The following is a 7270-nucleotide window of genomic DNA, read 5'->3' as shown; positions in this document are numbered from 1 at the left end:
TCTGTACCTTCACTTAGTAAGGGCAAAAGCAAAAAACAACTGCATTCCAGCCTTACTCACCACTTACCCGCTGTGCAAGTCTGGGCCAGTCAATCAACTTCTCTCAAATTCAGGGTCCTCATCTGTAAAAGAAGAGGTTGGGCTACATCAGTGGTTTTCAAATTCTACCACACCAAGGTTTCGGGATTCACAGGAGGTTCCAGAGCACGACAGTAAGTAACCTTCACTCAAAAAATGGGGGTGGGGGCTTGGATCCCCATCTCCTGCCTCATTGGAGCTTAGAATTTTGTTCAAAATAGTCTGAGTGCTATTTTTTTTTAATTATTAAATCTCAAGATTGTGCAATCATGTGCCCCACCTTCTCTGCCATGCAAGGTTGAGATGAAGGAAGAAGAATAAGGTGGGAGGAAAAAGAGATGGTTAAGAGGGAAGGAGGGAAAAAGAGAAAGTACTTGTGGTAGAGTATACTACACTGGTATGTTTCAGGAACTATGTTAGGGTAAGCATATATGTTACCTTATTTTTTCCATGCAACAACTTCACAAGATATGAATCATTAGGCCATTTTACACATGAGGAAAATGAAGTTCAGAAAGGTCAGGTAACTTGATGTAAGTGCCCAATTAAGAAGCAGTGAGGCCAAAATCTGTTCTCTTTCCGTTATCCACTTACCTTAAAAGAAGCTAACAGGGACATGGCATGTGGTGTGTTTTACTTTCCCTCATATTTCACATGACTTTATCCTAACAACTTTGAGAAGAAGACATCAGCATTATTCTGATTTTGCCAATTAGGAAACCAAATTTCAGAAAACTGAAATTGACCAGCCCAATGTCAAAGTAATTTAATGGGGCAAAGACCTAATTAAATATCTAAATTCACATTCTGTGCTCTTTCCATATACCAAACTGCCTTCTTTAAAAGGAAGAAAGAGAAGTGGGGGAAAATAAGAGAGAAGGAGGCAGAAAGGGTGGGACAGGTGGAGAATTATAACAATTCCACTGCTTATTTAAGAAGGTTAGTGAGTTACATGAGCTCATTGAATGGAAAGCACCTTGAAAAATCTGAACACCCTGTCAAAGGAAGTCGTTATTATTAACTATTAAACAGTGTGCTCTGAGGATAACATTTTATATTTTTATAAAATTCCACATGGTGACTGCAAATGTAAGAGGGCTATATAATGAATTAATTGCTTAGACAGCCTACAGGAAATCACACAAAAGGAGGATAATCTGACACTCTTGAGATTATGATACAAGAGTCGGTTACATATGCCTGCTCTCTGTTCATGATATACAGCCCCTACTGGCAGTAGAATAATTCAAATTTTCAATTTTTCTTGGATTTCATCACAAACTCAATCAAAAGCATGAAAGTCAGTATTTCAATACCCTTGCACCATGTGAAAATAATAGCATGCTCTACTACCTGAACTCTTAAAGCATTTTTTATTTTGATTGTCTTCCCATTATACTGAAAGATTGTAGGGACTTTATCAGGACGAGCATCCAAACAAACTAGAACATTATTAAGGTTCCAGCAGTGCAGTAACTCACAGAGTGTATGAGTGATTAAAAGCAATACAGTTGTGACAAGGACCATGAGGAGATCAGACAAAGAAGTTACGTGTCTTTAAAAGAAGAAATTAAAAAAAAAGAACTAGAATGATTTAACTCCCTGTATCTTTTACCAGCATTAAACCTGTGGCATGATTTGATCAATATTCACAGCCTATATGACTAGATTCCTTATGGCAAATAACTTCCCAAGGTCAAAACAGTGGAAAATAGGATTAACACAGAATTACAGCATAACTATCACCTTGTCACAAGGCCAGGATTCCAAAAAATGATACTTAACAGTAACAAGAGGCGCTGACATTAGTAAAACACTGCCCCTTCCGGAATTTATCATTGATTCTAGTTACACTTTTTTTTTTTTTTTTTGGTTCGTTGAATTATTTGGACTTAGAAATATGTTCCCAGTTCATTTAATATTCACAAAACTGAGTTTTAAGTTAAATGCTTGCTACTTGCAGACATTGCACTATTCACTGGAAATGGTGTGATCAGAGAACAGAGGCTCCAAAAGGAATGAATGATGTAGGGCGAGAGACAAACAGCTGAATTCATTATCATAAAAGAATGCAATATCAAAAATGCCTATGCCATACTGTTAAATGAAGCAAACAACCTTAACACTAGAAGTACCCCAATATTAACTGTATTCTCTGAAGCGAAGAAGAACAGACTTTCTTTTTTTGAAATCATATAAGGATTTTAAAAAAACATTTTTATAATCAAAAGTAAAGAATCTGCCCTAACTGGTTTGGCTCAGTGGAGAGAGTGTCGGCCTGTGGACTCAAGGGTCCCAGGTTTGATTCCAGTCAAGGGCATGTACCTTGGTTGTGGGCACATCCCCAGTGGGAGGTGTGCAGGAGGCAGCTGATCGATGTTTCTCTCTCATCGATGTTTCTAACTCTCTATCCCTTTCCCTTCCTCTCTGTAAAAAATCAATAAAAATATTTTTTAAAAAAAAAAGAATCTGAGAAGGAAATGGAAATTCTCTCATGGATATTTGAGTAGAATGCTGGGAGAAGCCCGGGAGAGGACCCTGCATGTGACCAGACCGAGCCTGACGGCACAGTGGCATCTGCACTGGCTATGCAGGGTGGCTAGGGTGCGGGTGACTAGGGGGTCACTGAGTGGAGAAGACAGGGGGTGAGAGCCAAGGTAGTGAGATGATTGTCTAGAAAAGTTTTGAAGTCATCATTCCACTAGTTTGAGCGGTGGATGGGGAGAGGAGACAGAAGTGGATGTTCCCTGGGTGGGAAAATACTGAGACCAACGTGTAAAGGGCTTTAGATGCCATCCTATAGACACCTGGGTTTCATCCCGTAGCCAGTGGGGATGCTACTAGCTCCAGAGGTCGGTGAAGTAAAACTCTGGGTTAAAAACAAAAGCTTCTAATAGAATAAAATAGAGTGAGGGATTTGAAAGGTCCATTGAGTTGGAACGGACGGACCTCTTCACCTATTGGATATAGGGATGAGGAAGAAGGAAAACTTGAGGATCACACACAGCGATCTCATGATGGGAAATTAAGGGGCTGAGGATTAGGGTAAACTGAGAATTAATGACATCACTGGTGAATAGTGTGAATAAGGTGCCTGAGGAATATTCATTTAACTTTTTTTTTTATTGATTTCAGAGAAAAAAGGAGGGAGAGAGAGAGAGATAGAAACATCAATGATAAGAGAGAATCATTGATTGGCTGCCTCCTGCACGCCCCTCACTGGGGATCGAGCCTGCAACCCAGGCATGTGCCCTTGACTGGAATTGAACATGGGACCCTTCAGTCTGCAGGCCAATGCTTTACCCACTGAGCCAAACCAGCTAGGGCCATTTAACATTTTGAAATACAGGTTCTGTATTCATGAGAGACACTGAGGTCCTTTCACCTCTGATTTTCGCTTCTATGACACTAATTATATGACTCTAATGAGTAAATGAGTAACCTTTATAATCTTATAAGTGAAACTCTAAAAAACCACAACATTTGAAGTTTCTCATAATGGCAAAACAAACAAACAAAACTTTATGCACAGCAAGACTACTCATATTTATATACTTTCCTTCGGATATAAATTGGATTACTGTTCCAATTATTCAGTGTCTTGTTCTAGGTCAGACATCCACACCCAGTGCCATGTACTTTTATGGTGCTTCCCACTGTGGGTGCACTACACTTCCCCATCCCACTCAGGATGTGTTTTACCATAAAATTGCTTTTACTAATAGAAATTTCGTGGACATGATGTAACAGAAATTTTGTTTGCATGGCATGGTTTGTTCTCTAGTGCACCTGTGATCTGCTACACACACACACACACACACACACACACACACACACACACATACATAGCTACCCATCCACTGGTCCTTCAGCTTGTACCTTGCCGGGAGCCGGTCCATCCTTGCTGTTTCAAAGGACCTGGCATATATAGCATACTGTTCTTAATATGTTTGCTCCCCTTAGCGCTGTGTGTTTTAACCAAGGTCACCTCTCCAAGAAAGGTTGTTTCCCCAGGTAGGAATTTTTCCCTGAAGTCAGGGAGGGGATGCCTCTCCTAGAAAGGTTGTTTCCCCAGGTAGGAATTTTTCCCTGAAGTTAGGGAGGGAATAAAACCCCTCAACTAAGTGCCAGGCGGGTAATTAATCACTTTAACTATGAACAATCATGCTTAAGCTACATAATCTTTACTCCCTGGAATGGAGATAAGAAACGCCCTAACCTTTGTAATAGAGATTGACAGGATTAAAATCAACTGGTATAAATACAGATGTAATAAGACAGCAAGACACAGAACTTAGGAGACAGAAAGAAGACAGCACCTACACAGAACCTACAGACAGAAGAACTTCGCTGGAGAGAACATGGCAAAAGATCCTGGACTGAACCTGACTACAGAAATTGGCAAGAGAACCTGACTAGAACCTGGTGACTGAACTTGGCTGGAGAACCTGGACAGAACCTGGGTGGAGAACCTAGCGAGGGAACATGGCTACAGAACCTGGCTGGAGAATCTGGAGAACCTGGCTGGAGAACCTAGCAAGAGAACATGGACACAGAACCTGGCTGGAGATCCTAGCCAGAACTTCGCTGGAGATCCAGACCAGAACTTGGCAGGAGACCCTGACAAGAGAACCCGGCTATGATGATCAACTGAACACTGCCTCCGTGTCATTCCTTCTTCGCCGACTCCGTCCACACCTTTGGGGACCCCTGGACCCGCTGGGGTTGGACCCCGGCATATGGCGCCCGAACAGGGACCCCTAGGTAAGCGCCCCACACTCGGGACGGATAGGACTCCACCGTAGGAAGAGGGTGGATAGTCTTCGCCGACTCCGTCCACACCTTTGGGAACTCCTGGAACAGGATTCCCCTAGGTAAGCCCCCCACCCCCATTGAGAACCCCACACTCGGGACGGATAGGACTCCACCAGGGTACTGCAGACCCCCCTACAGAGGATAAGTAGGGTAAGAAGGTGGATAGTACAGAACTCAGATTGAGAAGATGTGCCATACTGAGTCCAAAGAAAGAAGACTCTGTATTGATTCTTAGATTGAGAAGATGTGCCATACTGAGTCCAAAGAAAGAAGACTCTGTATTGATCTTTTAACACATATGCTTGCTAGCAGAGGAATTAAGGTTACTCCCAGTCAGACAGACCGTTTTATACAAGAAATATGTCCATGCTTTTCTGAGGAAGGAAAGGTAAATGTAATGGCATGGGAGAAGGTAGGCCCAAGGAGCCTTATCCTTAACCCCACTGCAGCCTTTCCACCCCAGGAAAGTGCAGGATTGGCAAGCTCTCCCTGAGGTGATAGATCAGGACTCAGGTAATAGCGGAAAGCGCCAATCCTACTCTTAAAATGGATACAAGGGAGCATTTCAGGTTTTTCTTTTTAATGCCTGCTTTTAAAAAATAAAAAAGGGGGAATTTGCCGGGAGCCGGTCCATCCTTGCTGTTTCAAAGGACCTGGCATATATGGCATACTGTTCTTAATATGTTTGCTCCCCCTTAGCGCTGTGTGTTTTAACCAAGGTCACCTCTCCAAGAAAGGTTGTTTCCCCAGGTAGGAATTTTTCCCTGAAGTCAGGGAGGGGATGCCTCTCCTAGAAAGGTTGTTTCCCCAGGTAGGAAATTTTCCCTGAAGTCAGGGAGGGAATAAAACCCCTCAACTAAGTGCCAGGCGGGTAATTAATCACTTTAACTATGAACAATCATGCTTAAGCTACATAATCTTTACTCCCTGGAATGGAGATAAGAAACGCCCTAACCTTTGTAATAGAGATTGACAGGATTAAAATCAACTGGTATAAATACAGATGTAATAAGACAGCAAGACACAGAACTTAGGAGACAGAAAGAAGACAGCACCTACACAGAACCTACAGACAGAAGAACTTCGCTGGAGAGAACATGGCAAAAGATCCTGGACTGAACCTGACTACAGAAATTGGCAAGAGAACCTGACTAGAACCTGGTGACTGAACTTGGCTGGAGAACCTGGACAGAACCTGGGTGGAGAACCTAGCGAGGGAACATGGCTACAGAACCTGGCTGGAGAATCTGGAGAACCTGGCTGGAGAACCTAGCAAGAGAACATGGACACAGAACCTGGCTGGAGATCCTAGCCAGAACTTCGCTGGAGATCCAGACCAGAACTTGGCAGGAGACCCTGACAAGAGAACCCGGCTATGATGATCAACTGAACGCTGCCTCCGTGTCATTCCTTCTTCGCCGACTCCGTCCACATCTTTGGGGACCCCTGGACCCGCTGGGGTTGGACCCCGGCAGTACCTCAGACCTGAAAGCCAATCAGAAGCCTGTAGTGTAGCCCTAGTCCAGCAGAGCCTGGCCTGGATCAGCCATATTATACCCCTGGGAATTTAAAAATAAATACAACATCACTGAGCCACTGAGTATTTCATGGTGTGGGATTTTTGTTGTTGTTGTTATGCAGCATTTTTGTAGTAATAGTTGACTAATATAGCTTCCGCTTTACCTTGGAGTAAAAAAACAAAGGTATTTGTTTTTCCTTCAAACTGTGGTCTTCTATAAAATTATAATCTACTTGTTAGGCTACATATATGTAATGCTGTCATACAGAATGCCCCAATTTGAAGATATCAATAAATAGAAGAATATATCATGTTCATGAATTACATAAATCAACGTTTTCACTTCTTTGCAAATTAATAAATAAAATTACAGCATTTTCAATGAAAATCAAAGCATGACTTATAATAAATATTAATAAGCTCATTCTAACCATTTATACAGTATTCAAAAGAATAAGAATAGCCAAGACAATCTTGAAGACAATATTTTATTTGCTTCTATGCATGTACAATATTCATTATACTTTTAAAAAATTAAAAGAAATAAAATTAATAGAAATAATTATAGAACTAGAAAGAGGTTAAACATATAATAACCAAAACATCAAATGCATCAGAAGCCTAAAAAGTCAGCAATGCAAATATTTCTTACGTAAAGAGCAAAAGTAGAAAGAGAATAAAAAATATGAAATAGAAGACAAAACTCAAATAAAAGGAATATAGGAGGTCCCACTAATAGAAAGTGAGAATGAGAAAATGAAAACAAAAAAAAATTGGAAAGACGTAATCATCAAAGAAAAAGCTAGAAAATATCCCCAAACTAAAGCACAGAATATCAATTTCAAAACTGAACAGGCC

The sequence above is a fragment of the Myotis nattereri genome (assembly GCF_964212035.1).
Source record: "Myotis nattereri genome assembly, chromosome: 17".
In the NCBI taxonomy this organism is placed as follows: Eukaryota; Metazoa; Chordata; class Mammalia; order Chiroptera; family Vespertilionidae; genus Myotis; species Myotis nattereri.
The sequence above is the reverse complement of the archived record's forward strand: the minus strand, read 5'-3'. Positions refer to the sequence as shown.